Source organism: Diceros bicornis, chromosome 11, assembly GCF_020826845.1.
Source record: "Diceros bicornis minor isolate mBicDic1 chromosome 11, mDicBic1.mat.cur, whole genome shotgun sequence".
Classification (NCBI taxonomy): Eukaryota; Metazoa; Chordata; class Mammalia; order Perissodactyla; family Rhinocerotidae; genus Diceros; species Diceros bicornis.
Genome location: NC_080750.1, coordinates 18,519,711 through 18,539,153, shown reverse-complemented (window position 1 = coordinate 18,539,153; position 19,443 = coordinate 18,519,711). Strand labels below are relative to the sequence as shown.

The following is a 19,443-nucleotide window of genomic DNA, read 5'->3' as shown; positions in this document are numbered from 1 at the left end:
CTAGAAAGAAAAAAAAGAGATGTAGAAATGATAAATATGTATTAAAGAGATACTATTTTATTAAAATTGTATTCTTACTTAAATTTTAAGCCCTCAATCTGGGTTTACTGTTAAGAGGAAGAGAGATCAGGCAATAATATTTCTTGAAGAATTTTGTTTATTTAAACCTACAAGACTGGTAGTTGGTTGGCTCAGGTCCCTCTGTCTTTCTTCATATCAAAGTGGGGCAGAGTTTAATACATAGTGTGGTACAGCAAGGAGAAGGGAGATTGTTGTTATTCTACTCTCCCCAACAGAAAACTTGTTCTTTACTAGAGACTTAGATGACTTAGAGGTTCCCCCAAATCAGCCATTGCTGTTGGTTTACTTCTTTATGATCTTTTCGTGCTCCCATTCCCACTCCTAAATAACTTGTCAAGATTTCCGATAGGGAGAAAACTTGCAATAATGAGTTAAACTTTTCCGCTTTTTCAGGAACCTCTGCATCTGGGTCTTATATTGACAGAACAGAATCTCTAGGCCCCAGTTCTGTCATGTGGATCACATGGGCCTCCAGGCCTCCCAGGTTTGCACTTTAGACATGTGGTTGTTGCACAGGTCAAGTGCCTGGATCACCCTTACAAGACTGCATTTAGTCTTAATCCAGAGTGAAGTCACATGCGCATGCCTGTATCTAGTCCCATACAGGAGGCTGGATTCAACTGAAGCCTGATAAAAGATGAGCATCTTTTGATGCATCCACCGATTCAGCAACTCTAAATGTAAAATGCCCAGCACTCTTCTCTGGGCCCGTTGCTGGGCTCACTGTCTACAGAGCCATGGCTTTGTCCATTATCTCTGTGTTCTATGTTTCCTTGTGATCTTAAACCTAGATCAGGGTTCGTATATCTAACTGACCACTTGTCACCTCCACTTGAATGTCTCACTAACGTCTCAAACTAAGCTCATAATCATCTCCTTCCCCTCAAAAATATTTCCCTCTAGCATACTCCAGCTAATACTCTACTACTACTCTGTCTACTAGCACTACTACCCATCTAAGTGTTTAATCCAAAATTCTGATTCATTCTTATCTCCTCTCTGTACCTCATCACATACACAATCCAACACCAAGCTCTGTTGTTTATACTTCCCTTATATTGCCCAAGCAGTCCCCTTTCTTTCTCTGCTCATTGCCAAAAGCTATTGCTGAAATAATTTCCTAAAAAAAAGAAAAAATATATATATGTATACCAGCGTTTACTCTATTTATTAAATTCATTTTGGATAATATTTTCAGGACATTTCTTTTACAAAATACAAATCACGTGCATCAAGTCTGTGCTATAAATCTGTTATTTGTTTCCCATTTCCCACGGAAACACAGCCCAAAATACTTAAAACAGCCCACTATGATCTGACTCTGCCCACTTCTTCAATCTCATCTCTTAGCACAGTCTCCTGCACTCTCTCTGCTCTCTTCATAGTGCATAAAAATGCCAAATCACCTGCCTGAAATGCTCTCCCAGGCTGTTATAACCTGGTTTACCAGCATGTATTCTTCAGGGGTCAGCTAAACAGCGTCTCCTTAGAGAAGTCGTGCTGCTTGCCTGTTACATACTTCTCTGCCACATTCTTGATCTTGAGAGTTTTTAAAATTCATAAAAATTGGGTATATTACTTACAATTTTGATTAATACCTACATTCCTATTCTATTGCAAGCTCCATGAAAGCAGGAAATCACGCCAAGCCTGGTCATCTCTGTGTCCCAAAATATCTGTTGCAATGCCTGATATCTAGTAAAGACTCAAATATTTGATAAATGAATGAACGAAAACAACCATTGAGCAATTATTACGGCCAAGTCCCCTATGTTCCGCAAGCTGCTGTTTCAATCCTATGAAGTCCATTCAAAATTCTTAGCTGCCAAGAGAAAACTTGAGTAATGTCTTTTGGCAAATCCTTACACTTTCTTTCATTTCTCTCTGTTTAAAAGTGATTTCTCTCTTAAAAAAAAAAGAGCCTTTCAGGCCCTCTTCCTTGTCACTACCCTCGGAGGTGGCAGCCATCTCCTACTCGGCGTCATGGCTGCCCTCAGACCCCTCATGAAGCCCAAGATCACGAAAAAGAGGACCAAGAAGTTCATTCGGCACCAGTCAGATTAATACGTCAAAATTAAGCGTAGCTGATGGAAACCCAGAGGCATTGACAATAGGGTGCGCAGAAGATTCAAGGGCCAGATCTTGATGCCCAACATTGGTTATGGGAGCAACAAGAAAACAAAGCATATGCTGCCCACTGGCTTCCCGAAGTCCCTCGTCCACAACATCAAGGAGCTTGAAGTGCTGCTGATGTGCAACAAATCTTATTGTGCTGAGATTGCTCACAACGTCTCGTCCAAGAACCACAAAGCCATTGCGGAAAGAGCAGCCCAGCTGGCCATCAGACACACCAATCCCAATGCCAGGCTGCACAGCAAAGAAAATGAATAAACAGCTCGTGTGCACATTGTATTTGTGTTAATAAAACCATAAAACTGCCATCTGGCATTTCCCCCTTAAAAAAAAAAACCTTTCAGTAAATAGTTCAATAAATATCAGCTAATAAAAGAATCAATGTATCAAACAAGGAAACTGAGAAAGGTAAACAAACCAAAGATATTATGGAAAGAAAATCTAAAATGCCATAAAGAGACTCCTTGAACATTGAATCTAAGGAAGATCTAAGAGAATAAATGTTGTATTGGAAGAGTAGCAGAAAGAACATTAGATTTACTTATTAAAAATAAAAAACAGTTATAATCAGTGTCTTCCTAGCTGGAGGAAGACAATAAGCTGGTAAATAAACAAATGGTATGTATGCTAAAGAACTAACCTAGGGAAGCTTGTGTAAATAGGAATGAAAATGATTATGGTCTGGTATATGGTTTTCACATGTCACAAAAAAGAAAGATCCATTAGAATCCACACAGTGGGCAATAAGTTGCTGAATAGGAATGTTGACACGGGAGGATGAGGCTAAGCAGAACAACACTGGGAACTATGGGCAGGCTTTGCCAACCATGTTGTTAAAAATCACACAATGGCTGAGCTGATAAAAACACATCTGCTTTCTTTCCTTGTACACAAGACAATAAATGCTTCTAGTTAACTTTGAGTCTTACCCCTGGAAACTTTGATATTGCAGATGTAAAATAAATTAAAACAATACAAAAAGAGGCAAATTTATTGGGGAAAAAAACAAATGCAAATCTAGAAAGCTCAGCGTGTAGATAATTGAAAGCAAGGGAGAAAATTTTTTCTAGATAGTGTTCTAATGCACATGATTTAATTTGCAACTGATAAAGTACAGTACAGGCCTGACCCTGAAACATCTGATTTAACAAGCAAAGTGCTTTGGAGGAAAGCAATGTGTTTTCATGGCTCTCATAGAGAGCAAGGCTGTTAACCCTGTTAAGTAGAATTTTCTGGGTATTAATTAGTTTTTAATTATTTTTTATCATTAGGCTTTCTGAATTTTCTTAATTTTACTCCTTAACTTGAACCCGTTTTCTCACTGCACATGTCTAACGCCCCAAGATCTGCTGATCTGGGCCTCTATCTTACTGATCTCTTCTCCTACTACTCCCCTCACTTGCTCCCTCTGCTTCCTCTCCACTGGCCTCTGAGCAGTTCCTTGAAGACATCATGGACACTCCCACAACAGGGCTTTAACCCCCATTCCCTCTAACATACGGGCTCTTAACATGTGCTGCCCCACAGGTGCTCCCTGGAAGGCTAGCAGTGGAGTAAAGCCAATGGACACTTCCCAGAATGATGTTTTATAATGCATCAAATTCACAGGATTACAAATGCAACCAGTTCTATTGAAACAAAACTATCAAAAATATTTTTAAACTAAAGGTGTTTTACAGCAACATATACGCTTCTTTATCAATTCTTCAAGATAACAAGATCTAGCAGCAGGTCTAACAATAACCATAATGTCAAAGTACCGGTGGATGGAAATGTTTCTCACAATGTCTGAACACTGTTATCTAAAATAAAAATTTCTGTAAACTGTGTGGGTAACAAAATTACAGTTGCTGCTAGACTCCTGTGGATTCTTTCTTTTTTTTTTGCTGAGGAAGCTTCACCCTGAGCTAACACCTGTCCCAATCTTCCTCTATTTTGTACGTGGGTCACCGATGAGTGGTGTAGCTCTGCGCCCAGGAACCAAACCCAGGTGCCAAAGCGAAGCATGCCAAACTTAACCATTAGGTCATGGGGCCAGCCCCCTGTAGATTCTTGATAAAATTCAAAATTGAAGGGAATACTAAATTTCAGTTCAAGGTTAATGAGAATAACATTTTAACTTTTTTTCCTAAATCAAGTTCATGGACTACCTGAGTTCTAGGGGGGCCTCCAGATTAAAAACTCCTGCTCAATGAAACATTCTTTTCCCAGGTATCTGCTTTAGTCACATCTCACATCCTTCAATTCTCTACTTAAGTGCCCCATATAATGTTTTCCCTGAGCACCTTAAGTAAAATTGTTCCCCCTGTGTTCATTATTTTATATCTTCCTTACCCTACTTTATTTTTCTCCATAGCACTTACTGACCTAATCATATTCACTCATGTATTTATTTTCTATCTCCCCACTGGTATTTAAGCTGTGTGAGGGTAGGGTTTTTCTTTCTTCTTCAATCATTGCCATATCCTGAGCACTTAGAACAATGCCCAGCACAGATGGAGCCTTCAAGAGATATTTCCTGAAAGCATCAGATGAATGGATGGTCTTTCAGCACGGCCTATAAAACTCTTCAAGATCTCCCCTCGGATTATTTTGCTAGTCTCATCTTCCACTGCTCCCCTATTGACTTACCATGCACCAGCCGCTCCTGTCTTCTCTCTGTTTTCAGGAAGAACCAAATGCCATCCTGCCTCAGGGCCCTCAATCCGGCATCTCAAGCTCTCCGGAGTGGTCCTTGCCTTCCCCCTCCCATTCCACTTGGCCTGATGAACTCCTACACATCCTGCGAGTCCCAAAATGCCTTATTTAACACTCTGCCACTCTGCATGAAGTGGATCTCCTTGTCATGTACACTTACAGGCAATTCTATATTTCTTTCATTACACTCTTCAGAAATGTAGTTAAATGATTATTTGCATAATCTTTCATTTAACATCTGTTGCTCAAGCTAGACTATGGCTCACTGGAAGCAAGTCATTCACATTTAGAAGTACTCAACCAACATTTTAAAAATAAAATGAATAAACCAAAGAAGTCACAGAGACTACTCTCTACAGATTCTTCTAAATGTAAAACTTGGAGCACAATAACTAAGTTAGTTGGCCTAGCTTGAGCAATCATTGCTTGCACCTGTTGTCTTTGAATTAAATTCTAATGAGATGGCAGAGACCACTCATAAATATTTATGAAGATGAGGAGTTTGGCACCAACTGGCACTGAGCTGCAAACCCTATGTGATGTTATTTCTGTTCAGTAGCTTTCCAGTATCACAGCCCCAGTTCCATCCTAAAGAGTTGCCAAAAATTTGATCTCCAGAAGGAGGTTTTTTTCCTCTAGCTTGATTATAAAGACTGAATTTAGAAGAGACTCAACATTTTCATACAATTTTATCTTAGGGGCAGTTATCTTCTTCATTTTATTCTAAAATTGCTAGCTTTCACTAAACAAAATACTATGTAAGAGAGATTCTTCATATAAAGTAAGTGGTGTAGACAAAAGGAATGGCGCTCTCCTTTTTCTTAGTCCTATTGTTTACAAACATGGTTAGGATAATGATTTTGGATCTTAAGAGTAGAGAATATTCAATGCAAAAGTCTGAGTTAAAGAAAGATTGGTAAAAACCAAGACCAAACCAAGCTAACAAAATCAACAATGTTGTTAGAATCCTCAAGAACTGAAGGTTAATAAATTTGAGGGACAACTCCTAAACACAATTTCATCTCTTCAGCAAACACCTCCAGGTTCTCTATCATCAATACAGATATTTTGTCACATTTCTGGAGTACTTCATTACTATCTGTCCTATTGTAATTAGCTGTTTGGGAATTTTTTATGCCATGCACCTCTGTCTTTATTAACTCACAAGACCATACCTCAGTGCCAGTATTTTGAAGGAAATCTCATTGAATAGTGAGGGACTGACAATCTCATCTAAGAATAGGACAGAATATTAGAAAAAGAAACTTAAGGAAAGTTAAGTAGATTATTATGAATTTTAGTTACAGATGATCATTTGAGAGTAGAAAAATAACTGAATTAATGTCAACATTATTACTTGGAAGTAATTTTCACTTCTATCTAACACTTTGGAAAAAGAAGCAAATGTACCGAAGAATCTCTTGAAAGTTACAAAAATATCGATAGTTGTAAAAGAGAATTTTTTTTTACAAATTTGGAGCTCTTTTGGAGGGCTTTTTTATAAAGACAAAAGTCTGCTCTTAAAATAGTTGTAAGTAAAATGAATTGAACCAATGAAAAGACAGAAATTATTTTGAATAAAGATTAATCGATATATTCCTGAATTATTTTTGCAACAGTTTAGAGCTTTTAATGAAAATTTCAGGGCCGGCCTGGTGGCATAGTGGTTAAGTTTGCATGCTCTGCTTCGGTGGCCCGGGTTTCCCAGGTTTGAATCCCAGATGTAGACCTACACACGGCTTATCAAGCTATGCTATGGCAGTGTCCCATATAAAGTAGAGGAAGATGGGCACGGATGTTATTCCAGGGCCAGTCTTCCTCAGCAAAAAGAGGAGGATTGGCAACAGATGTTAGCTCAGGGCTAATCTTCCTCAAAAAAAAAGAAAATTTCCAAGAGAAATAATATACTCTGTCAGTGTGTCTATGAAAGAGAAATAGTGATTAAGAATAGAATTACACATTTCAGACTTGAATTCCATCGATCATAGTAAAGTCATGACACTGTTCTTTGCACTAGAGGGGGGTCCATGAGTGATGTGCTCGCGTGTTTGCATGCACATATGTAGTCCCCACTGGCCATTGTTTAGTGCACTCTATACTGTGATCATTGAAACAAGAGTTAATTTTGTCCTGTACATTCACACATATTCTCTCTCTCTCATACGCACACAGAAACACACACACATGCGTTCACAAAGCTAGTTTTGAGAAGAGAAAAGTCAGACATAAATTTTTATGATAACTTATCTACACTGCACAAAATAAACAACTAAGCTTCATACCAGTAGGAAACAAGTGATAAGTCATTTCTTAGCCACATAATTGCAATTTTGAAAAAATCCTTCTGGTTCGCCTTTATTAAAAATGTTCACTCATGGGGATTTTTGCATCAAATCATGCATGTTGTTCACCTGTGCCCATCTACATTAAATATATTTTTGTTCATCTAGTGAGAAATCAATTACAAAACAACTGCTTATCAAAATTAACATCTGGAAAATCAAACCAGTAATCAGTCTCATCAACTCAATATATTCAATTAACATAAACCATGTTCTATGTGGCAGGTATTTTTCTAGGCAACAGGAATATAAAGCTTGTGGAAGGGTTGAGGAGAAGGAACTTTGTATTAGAATAATACGGGATATCTGTAAGGAGCAAGCGATTCTGAAGAGGCAGTGGTTAACTCTCTCGGGCAGGGAAAGGAGGGATTCACACAGGACATTTGAATACGTTTTTGGAGAAGAGTAGATAGTTTCCAGTTAGAAAAAATTGACAAGACAGCAACAAAGCATTAAGAAAATGAGATCATAACATCCCCTCTCTTGTACCAAAATCACAGAGTAACAACCAGATATACCAGAAGGGAGAGTGGGAGGAAAAAAATATATCTACCTATCTATAGCTATATCTACATCTATATCTATATCTATCGAAGTAGATGACATATCATAGATTAGATCATGAAACATGAATATACATTAAATCAGCTATACACTTCTCAAGAGAAAAAAAATAAACCACAGTGCTATATATTCTACAACCATATAAATAGTAAAACGACTTCATTAAGTTGCTTAAACTGGAAATCAGCTATGAGCATCTTCTCATGCTATTTGATCCAATTGCCTCTGCTTTTGCTGGCAGCTGGTGAGCCAGGGCCAGGCTGCCCAGAGGATGTGCAGGTCCTCCAAGCCCCACTCTGCTGCTGCTGTACTCAGGAAGAGCACTGAGGTAGAGGGAGGTGGCACAGTATCACGCTAAGGGTGGAATGGCCGCAGCCTCAAGTTTACCCTGTAGGCTGTACAGGGTACAGAAATAATTCACATTATTTCTGACAAAGGTAATTTCACTGGAGTAGGTTACATCTCTCAGGGTGGGAACAGGCAGGGAATTTTCCAGAAACAGGGGACTCAGCTTTTTCTTTGGGCTACGCTGTTTCCTATGAAACCTCCCTTAAAAATTAGCTAATTTCAGGTTTTTGTTTTCCTGAGTTGATTATTTAAACTAAGGTGAGAATCTCCGGAAATGGGAGGGATGTGGAGAGGCTGTATGGGGAAGAAAGGAATGAGGCTGCTGATACCCATGAGCACTTGAAGCGGTAAAACTAAAGGAATTTCAGAGTACGTTTTATAAAATTTTACTTTAAGGTAGGCATCTCTTCCTGAATCTTGAGTAAAATCTACATTACATACCATAACACACTGTGGTTGGATTATTGGTTTTCTAACAAAGTCTCTTGAACCACAATGTGAAGCAAAAGATGAGAGTGCTCATGGGAGACCAAGCAAATATGGATTCTAACTGGATTTTGTAAATTATAAGGAAGTATTATGTCTTTTATTGAAAGAAATATTAGCTGTTAATTAAATACGAGCCTTTGCATGTGAAGTCTTTACTAGCCATAGCTTAAGGAAATAAACCCAAACCCTCACTATGTAGACTATAATTAAACAAAGTTGAAATAAAAAATTTTATTGGTTAAGAGATATATGTTCTTTTTAGATATTTTTTGGTGGGATGCAGAGAGTCCTTGCAGTTATTTTTTTGTAGAAGGAACTATGACAATGCTATATGTAGCCAACAAACCTTGTTTAAAACACATTCATGTTGCTTCATTTGGATGTAATAATTTCTTGTTGGGTACTTACTGTGTGCGTGTCATTCAATCCTGCAACTTTGCCCAAGGCTAGGGATTCAATGGGGAGCTTTGAGATATAGCAGTCCTGCAGGCTCCAATTAAGGGTTTGACCCGTTTTATCTTGTTTTATCCTCACTCTATTCCTGCGAGGCAGGTTCTATTGTCCACATTTTACAGGTGCGGATCCTGAAGAGCAGAGAAGAGGCGTACCATGCCCAAGGTCTCAGAGAGATGAAGTGGCTGAGTCAGGATTCAGACCTAAGCAATTGACCTCTAGCGCACAAGCAGTTGTGACAGTGCTGCGTCAAACAGGAAGGGAGCTGTGGTGGAGCGAGAGCGCCTGTGCTGGAGGGACTCAGCCCAGGAAGGGAGGCGCGAGGCTGACTGTATGCGAGGCCTTAAGAAAGCTGCTCAACGTTCCTGAGATACAGATTCAGGGTCACTCTTCTTCCAAAATTTAATTGAAATTGTAAATGTAAAAGAAATGTTTTTCTTTTCCCCTAGTAAATGTTAGCTGTCCTGGGCCCACACAAAGTAACTGGTACAATTTCACCAAAGTTATCTACAAAAAGAGAAATTTTCAGATTTGATTATATTTTAATATTTTACAGTAGAAATTTCATTTTATTTATTTTTCTTTTATTACAGATATACGTATGTATGTGTGTATGTATTTTTCTTTGCCCTCTTTGTGGATTCCATGCCTGTTACTGCCAAGCTGATCATCTTTTCTGAGAGGAATATCTCTAAAAGGTAAATTCTGAAGTTTTTTTTTTTTATAAGACTCTTTGAGTTCTTTTTCTAATCTTCAAGGAGCTTTGCTGCGGCTATCTCTATTCTACTGCTATTTTGTCTCTATCTTTTTGCTTTACTTATCTACTCACTATATTGTAAAACTGAGTTGTAGACTTTTCTCTGCTTATTCAGAAACACGATGGCTTCTCTCTTTCTACTGCCAGTTTCTCAGCGTTGCAGTAAATTCTGGTTTCTGGCTGTCTCCACTCCTTTCTACATGTTTTCTTTGGGTACAAACTCCAAGTGTAATATTAACCTCAGACCTGTCCCTGGCTGATTCTCAGTTCTCTGTCCTCCCCCTCACTCCCTAAGTGGGCTGAGAGGGAGAATTTCTTCTGCCTGATGGTTTGGGTGAAAGAAGGCATATACCACAGGGAAGAGCATGTTCATTTTTCTGTGGCCTTTTCCTGATATTTTTCCAAAAGATTCTTCGAGTCTAATGTTTTCTGAACCACATTGCTCAGTACGTTGAAGATGAGCTTCGATTCAAACTATTGCTCTAACCCCTAGCCCTCCCTTTTACATTATTTAACACATTTTATTGCTGCACCGCTCAAACTCTATTATATTAACACCAAGGCTTTCCTCAAAATAAAGTCATATTTAAGCAATAATATATCCATTACTTTTTACCAAAAGTCTCAATTAAGTTGCCTTAGGAAACCATTCAATGTGTTTGCTGGAAGCATCTTTTTGAGGGTGGATTAAGTTGCAAGTACATTACTATAGTTTTCATGATGGAGACCACAAGAACAACTTCTCTCATGTATTGAAATCAGGAACCATTCGTTGCTCTTTACCAGTAGCACAGCGAGATTTCGTCTCTTGAACACTCGGACCTTTATACTTGATCATGTTTCTTTTTTTCTTCACATTAGCTGTTTAGATGGCTTTGAGATAAATACATGTTCCACTTCTAGAACATGAACAGACTTTCATGACCCATTCTTTGTGCTTCTCATCCTGCTGCATTTTATTTCTCTCTTCTACCATAACCCCATGCCTCAATTTTCTCACCTATTTTAACTTTATTTTGTCCTGCAGACATTTTTGTCAGCCTCCATTACAACTTTCTAGAATGTAATAGCATATGTCAATTATATTTAATTAAAGAAATTCGACAAAGGAACTTCTCAGGGAGGGTCACAGAATGAGCAATAACAAAGAACATTTAACTGTGGTTACATCAACAGTTTAAAATTAAAAAAAAAAAAAATAGCTAGAAAAATTAGCTCCAAAAGGATGTTCAAATTTGTGGGCAAATTCATACCAAACTCCTTAATTTTTTTTGAAAACTTTATGATGTCTAGGTCAGGGATTGGCAGGCTAAATCTAAATAAAGTTTTATTGGAACTCAGCTACAGCCATTCATTTACATATTGTCTGTGGTTACTTTCAGCCTAAAATAGCAGAATTAAGGAGTTGTGACAGACACCATATGGCTTACAAATCCTAAAATATTTACTATCAGCCCTCTTAATGGAAAAAGTTTGCTGACCCCTGTTCTAGATGATTGTGTTAAACCTGCTGAGTTATTTTCAGCCAGCAAGTGTTACAACTGTATAGTGCCACCTATGGTAAACCCAGGAGGCCCAGCTGGAAATATGTTCCCGTGTATCTGCTAAAGAAATTCCTGACTCTGCTTTCTCCATCAGTATTAATTACAACACAGTCCTCTGGGGTCAAACATATCTAATTATCAGAGACAGTTATTTATTTTAGAGAATGTGTGCAAACATAATTCCCGTATCTATCTTTGTGGGGTCAATACCAGACAATATATAACAGATTTTTTACGTAACAAAACAATTTACATGTACATGGAGAAAATGTTCAATTTTCCCACTGGATTCACACATGGTAGAGTTCATATTCTTAAGATACTCTTCTTTTTAAAAAATAAAAAGTGAATTAAATTTGTCACCAGACCAAAAATCCTCTAGTAGAAACAAAATGGATAACCTCTGTTTTGATCAGCTTAACCCAACTATATACCTCACAAAAGCAAAGCCATCTTTTTCACCCATATAAAACGTGTCTGTCTGCCTGTTTGAGAAAGGGCTATGAAACCTAAGGGGAGTTATTACCTTACTGATGAAAAGCTCCAATCTGTAACACATATGTGCATTTCGGTATACAGTATCTGCTTATTTTCATTAAATTGCATTAAATGCTTCAATATGTAGCAGAGTCATCTTCCTTGGGAGGCATATACACGTGGAATTCTTTGTGGTATCCTTGGGAAGGAATCCCTTTACCATGTATCCATGGCATTCTGCCCTTACTAGGCTCATTCCTTCCTGTCCCTTGGTATATTTATTAAGGTGGGGGAGTTTTTCCTTTCTTTTAAGATTTTGCTCTTGTCCCTAAGCTACTGCTTTTGAACTGAAAGAAAAGACAAGGGACAATATATTTGAGGAAACAATATAACACTACTAGAAATTACAGCATACCTGTTTTCTTACTTAAAGGCAAAAACAGAAGTTTTCTTTCATTTTTCATTCCAAACTACTGTACTTTAGACCTAAGCTGAAGTTTGAAGTAGCAGAGCAAAGAAAGCTGATATTTTCCAAGCTGGGGGAATTTCACCATTCATACATACTAACCAGAGGAGGTACATGGAAAGGAATAACCACTTTTTTACAAACTTCCATTCTCTGCTACAAGGCATACAAGCCTATATATGAACTTTAAAAAAATAGTTGACTTTCAAATTTCTTCTTTCAACATACGTTGCTGTGTTATTCCTGGAAAAATAAGTGCAAATGTACCGCAACATTTAAATATTATTTTATAAATATACCTTTGTAAGCATCTGATAACATACAGGGGTTTTTCTTTTCTAAGTTAACCATTCATCTTTGTAATCACTTTGATAGCAGTGTGCCAGACAGATAGTAGATGCTAAATAAGGTTTCTTTTTAATGAACTTCATGTCCCCACACCCATCTTATGTCTAAGGTTTTCACTTTACTAGCTAAAAGTCATCATCACATTAATTTTGAGGGCAAATAACTCATTTTTTGAAATAGAGAAACCAAAGATACAAGCTGTTATTTATTTTTTGTATGCAGAAAAACAAGTGAGATGTCAGAAAAAAATAATTCTAGATGAACTTTAATTATTGCTTATTCATTTCAAAACAAATATATGGAGGATTTTTGGTCTTTAGAGAGAACAAAAATTTGAGGGGGCTGGGAGGGCATATGGCATATTTTGATATGTAAGTGTAACTAATGAAGTATCTGAAACTCTAGAAATCAAATAAGTGTAGAGCTTCTTGAGATTGCTTTCTCTCATCAGGATGAGTCATTATAACAAGAAAATTCACATTTACAGTTTAAAATCTTGTGTTTGCACTCATCCAAGCATTGCTGCAGCTCTGTCACTTCCTACACCCACTTATGGGATCTCAAGAATGTGGCAAAGATGACAGTCACAGCATTAACCTGTAGGCACTCATTAGTACCTGACCTTCTGGTTTTTTCTGCCCCACTTTTGGAGCAGGATCATGCATCAGACAGCAGGAGAGGGAAGAATTTCCTTCCAAGTCTAGGTGCTTGTAGCTATTTTGAAGCAAATCAGCAATTCTCATCAAGTTTAAGTGGAAGAAGTGACATATGCAGTATTAAAATAATATTTGTTTTTATTTACAGGTTTAATGCCTCCTAAAATAACTCACCTATGTAAAACAGATAATTCAGAATCTGTTGCCAAGAGTAGTGATAATAATAATTAATAGCATAATTATACCATGTTTGTCAGGCAATATTCTAAGCAATTTACACATAATTAACTTGTTTGATCTTCAACACTTCACAAGTCTGAGGCAAAGAAAGGTTAAATAATTTGTCTAATGTCACCTGGAAATGATAAATAATGTCTCTCCAGATCCAAAGCATCTCTCCTAGCTCATATTAAAATAAATATATATGTACCTTGAGGTCTCAGATTTTTATCAACATCCTTCTAGCACGAGCATTAAGCACACGTTCTATTACAAAAGAGGTACTCAAAAAGGATTTGCTTCATTGAGTGAATCACATCTTATTTGAGAGTCTGTAGACTGTAATGGTTAAAAGAACCAACTCTTCAGCTAGGATTTTGAGCCCTGGGTTAGTGGCCATGAAAGTTACATAATCTCTGTGCCTCACTTTCCTATTCTGTTATGTGGAGAAAATGCTAGTACCTACCTCATAGAATCACTGTGATGATTATATGAAGTAATATGCATAATGTGCTTAGACTAGTGCCTGGCACATAGGAAGCACTATATAAATGTAATTGATGATTATTATTATAATTGTTATGAGTTGAATTGCGTCCCACCAAAAGATACGTTCAAGCTTAACTCTAATGAATGTGATTCTATATGGAAATAGGGTCTTTTGGATGTAATGACGTTAAGATGAGGTCATGCTGGGTTAGGGTGGGCCCTAAATCTCATACTGGTGTCCTTATAAGGAGAGAGAGATTTGGAGATACAGAGGGACAGGGATGAAGGCCAGGTGATGACAGAGCAGAGACTGGAGTTATGTTGCCACAAGCCAAGAAATGCCAAGGATTGCAAGCCACTATGAAGAGGCAAGGAAGGATTCTTCTGTTCAGAGGGAGTACAGCCCTGCCAACACCTTGATTTTGGATTTCACTCCAGAACTGTGAAAAATATTATTATTACTATTATTATATTATTATTACTTCATCTCAAGTTAAAGTTTATTAATTCAACGAGAAATCTCTATTAACTATCACATGTCAGACATCAAGCTAGTCTCAAATTGTATAGATTAAAGTAGATTTGTTTAAATATGGTCTACTCATTATAAGCCTTGAATATTTTAGAATCAGAATGTAATATTTGGAAGTGAAAGTGAAGTTTATGAGTTTGAAGTTGTTCACACAAGACCTCAATAGATGTATGGTGCAAGTATTTTGTTCCTGGTTCTCATACCACATGTCACCGATGGCAATCATCAATCACTATCACTATGAGAAACCAACCAAAGAATTAAACTAATAAGAATTCAGCACATACTTCTGGAGGATAACACCATTTTGAGATCTGGAAATTCATTTTATTACTTGCTGTATTCTGGTTAAATTATTTTAAAGATTTATTTTCTTATCCATGTATCAAGAATGTGTTTTCTGCTGTTCCTTCCCAGAGCAAAGGCAATGAACAGTCCTGGCAAAGCTTATCACTTCTGTTGAATTGTAATATGGTAAATTAAATATTGTGATTTAAAATGGACTACCAGATGAGATGACCTCATGCATTCCAGACCTGAGAATGAGTTCACGTTCTCTTTTGGGGCCATAACAAAAGAAAACTATTTCATCCATGTGGAAGAATATGGAGAAATAAACTATTTTTATGCTATGTTACAGAGGTTGCTAGCTGTATACTTCTATTATGTTTGAACCAGTATATCCTTTGGGGGTGAATTTGTCTGTCGCTTAGTCTATCCTAAGAAAAAACATACATTGCAATTCTCAGTTGGTCACTAAATTAAGCAAAATACATGGTATGAAAACAGCTAAAGTAAGAAAAAAAAAAGATGGAGACATTGATATGAGTGTTTTATATTCCTATTATGAGCTATATTTCTTTGAATTCAGCCTTCAAGATTAACACCATTACATCAAAATTTTAATTCTTGGAAAGATGAGAAAGATAATTTGCACGTCTGTGTGTAGTGTGTATATTTGTTTATGTGTGCATGCTATCAGGTCTTTCTAAAACCAATATTGTAAGTTGATTTGTGCCATCTAGAGAAAAGCTCTAAGTCAATCTGATAACAATGCAATGTTTTCTTTTTGGATAAAAAATAGAATATTACTCTCATTTTTTTCTCAGACATCAATTCAGATTTCATAATAATGATAAACCATTTGAAACTAAATCAGGCAGATTAAACTCTTCAGAAATTAATGTTGCAAGAAAATGTCTAGAAATAAATATACACAAAATAATGTAAATCTAGGGGAAAACATGCTCACTATTTTCTGATTTTTTTTTTTTTTTTTTTTTTTTTTTTTTTTTGTGAGGAGATCAGCCCTGAGCTAACATCCGCCAATCCTCCTCTTTTTTTGCTGAGGAAGACGGCCCTGGGCTAACATCGGTGCCTATCTTCCTCCACTTTATATGGGACGCCACCACAGCATGGCTTACCAAGCAGTACTTCGGTGCGCGCCCGGGATCCGAACCAGCGAACCCCGGGCCGCCGCAGCGGAGCGCGCGCACTTAACCGCTTGCGCCACCGGGCCGGCCCCCTGATTTTTTTAATATAAATAAACATCTCAGATCAGATTTTATATTCTCAAATACATAATGAGAATAATAGCTACACTGTTAATTTGGTTTTGCCAACCACCACAATTCCTTACATAATTCTGCCCTCTTCCTACTCTTTATGAATCCACTCTTTCACAGTAATAGAGACATGGCAGCCATCAATCCATTTTTTCATTCATTCACACTAGACCATTTATTAAGTCCCAATACATGTGAGGCATTAGGGAAAATGAGTAAAATAAGACACCAGAGGGAACCGGTATTCATTCAACAGGTTTTACAGCAGCAGACAAGATAATCCGTCTACATGTGAACAGATGTTTCTGCTTCCCTGGGTGGTTTCACCGTGACTCGGGCCATCTTCCCCTGGCCATCTCTTCTCTCTAAGCTATTCTCCCTCTGGCACTCACAGATCTGGGAAACAAGGACAGAGACATACCCTCCCACATTGTGAAGGAGATGTACATACTACTGTGAGCTACAACTGCAATAAATGCTACCAAGTGCACGTTTAGTGGCTTTTTAGGAAAACCGTGGATGAGAAATTGCAATAGTCTCAAACATCTAGAATTTGGATCTTTGATCAAAGTTATAAGTCATTTCATCTTTTACTCCTTATATTTTAGACAGTTTGCATGTTGGTCCTTAGAGGATCTTTTGATCTGAAGCTGGTCTTATTTACCAATCTGAAATTTAGATCTCTACAGATTAAAGATTTAATGCTTTGCACTTTTAAAGGAAGACCATAATAAGTCAGGGCATAAATTTTAAATGACTTGTAGACTAAAAGGTTGTATTGGTTTGCTAGGACTGCCGTAACAAAGTACCACAGACTGTGTGGATTAAACAATAGAAATTTATTTTCTTACAATTCTGGAGGCTTGAAGTTGAAGATCAAGGTGTCGGCAAGTTTACTTTCCTCTGAGGCCTCTCTCCTTGGCTCACAGATGGCTGCCTTCTCACTGTGTCCTCACATGGTCATCCCTCTGTCTTCCTGGTCTGTGTTCTAATCTCTTCTTACAAGGACACCTGTCATATTGGATTAGACTCCATCTTAATGACCCCTTTTTAACTTAATTGCCTCTTTAAAGGCCTTATCTCCAAATGCAGTCACATTCTGCGCTACTGGGGGTTGGGGCTACAACATGCGAACTTTGAGGGGACACAATTCAGCCCATAACCAAGGTGTAAATTTAAACATTCAAAAATTACTGGAAAGTTAGGGGCCAGCCCTGTGGCATAGCGGGTAAGTGCGCGTGCTCTGCTGCTGGTGGCCTGGGTTCGGATCCCGGGCGCACACTAAAGCACCGCTTGTCAGGCCATGCTGTGGCGGCGTCCCATATAAAGTGGAGGAAGATCAGCATGGATGTTAGCTCAGGGCCACTCTTCCTCAGCAAAAATAGGAGGGTTGGCATGGATGTTAGCTCACGGCCAGTGTTCCTCAGCAAAAAGAGGAAGATTGGCAAAGATATTATAGCTCAGGGCTGATCTTCTTCACAAAAAAAAAATTACTGGAAAGTTAAATATAGCAGCTAAGATGTGAAACTAAATAGACCTTTCAAAGATGAAATCAAACTTTCTAAAATACTAAATTTAATCATATTTCAAGATCTGTAGCTAATTAGTCTAACTAGACTCATGTTTTCCTTTAAAATCTTCCAAATCTGTAAAGGATCCACTCTGGGCAAAAAGAATTTCTCATAATATCTTAAGATTAAAAAAAAAAGGAATTTCCAAAACCTACCAAATTGGCAGCACTTGTTTGCATACAAAGAGGACTTCAAAATGTCATGTAATATTATTTAAGTAATTTCCTCTTGCCCCATATTCAGAAAGAGATTCACTCTTCATGTAATCGATACCTAACCACAATTAATTATTTGGGCTAATTTTATGTTAAGGATGATCCTGTTAAATCTAAGATGCAAATAAAAGAAAACACGTATTCTCTAGAAGCTGAAGGCTACTACTAAGAATAAAAGTCATTCTTGAGGACAGAAAAAGAAAAGAAAGAGTGGTAGTGTGTAGTAGGACACACATTTGTCTCCCAAATGTCTCTACTGTCCACAGGGAGAGGCTTTAGGGCAATAAAATTAGAGAGTTTAATTTTTTTTAATTATTGCTTTGGCCTATATTAAATTGGAAAAAACTCCTGAGGGTAAGAATTTAGGCTACTTTCTGTCATGTGATTTTTTTAGGATAAGTTTTGTAAGAAGGAAGGATGAGACATTAACACCAAATTCCTGAGTGCGTGTTTGGTGGAAGAGGTGGTGGTTGCTGAGGGTTGCTATGTCTAAGAGATTGTTGGAGAATATTGGTTGGTGGATGAGACAGAGGAAGGGAGGATGAAGGGGTAGAAGTAAGAAAAAGTGAGAATGTTGGAGACATTGAACAAAACACCCACTTAAGTGTATTATTTCAGATCAGCTCTTTAATTATTCTGACATAGCAGTGCCAAACTATACTGAACCCATTTTTTATGTTTAAGAGTTTCAAAAATCTCTCCTCTAGCTAATACTGCCTAAATGAGTCATCACAAGTTAATTCTAATCAGTTGGACCACTCAAGATCAGGCTCAGTAGTTTAAAAAAAAAAGATACTTTGTGAATATACAAAGGGAAGAGTAATATTCAGCTATTAGTCTTCTATTTATTCAAAATAAATATATTAAACAAACCCAACACTATCATTTTTCTTCCAAAATTCTAAATAGCCCTTCATAAGTGTGCCCTCACAAGCTTGTTTCCAAATGTTTTAGTACTTTTTGATGCTCTCATTTTGGGTTTTTAGATCACATTACTGTTTTCTTGATGGAGAGAGTTTATTCTACATACACTATTTTAAGTTATGTTTTGATAACGCACAAAGTAACAGGACTGTTTCTTCTGATAGTTCTGTTATCAGACGAGCACTCAGCTATCAAAGGCTACAATTGAATGTGTACTAGATATTGATTTAAGCTTGCTCTGTAGATGATGAGAAGCTTTGGAAACCACGTGGAGATTGTAAGGCGGACTCTGGAAGGTGATTCCTGATAGGACTAAGAAGCATGAATACTACTGTCTTTCTGTTATTAACTAGTGGGAGCCAATCTCCAGAATAAGCAGCAGTATGGAGAAAGACAGACTCCTCTGCAGTCCTAGACTCTTAGTGCATGCAGAGTGAGGTTTTGAAAGCCAAGGAAATAATCTTCCATGACGGTATCAGTGGTACCATCAGTACCATCAGATGGTATCAGTTGCAGTGGTTGCAAGAGGCATTTGCAACCATGCATATGTTTGGGGCTGGCAAACACTTCCTA

At 37.5% G+C, this 19,443-nt stretch overlaps 1 pseudogene; it reads left to right on the top strand.

Moving 5' to 3' along the window:
• Positions 1–2,064: 2,064 nt before the first annotated feature.
• On the top strand, positions 2,065–2,487 carry LOC131411125 (large ribosomal subunit protein eL32-like; annotated as a pseudogene).
• The last annotated feature ends 16,956 nt before the right edge of the window (positions 2,488–19,443 follow it).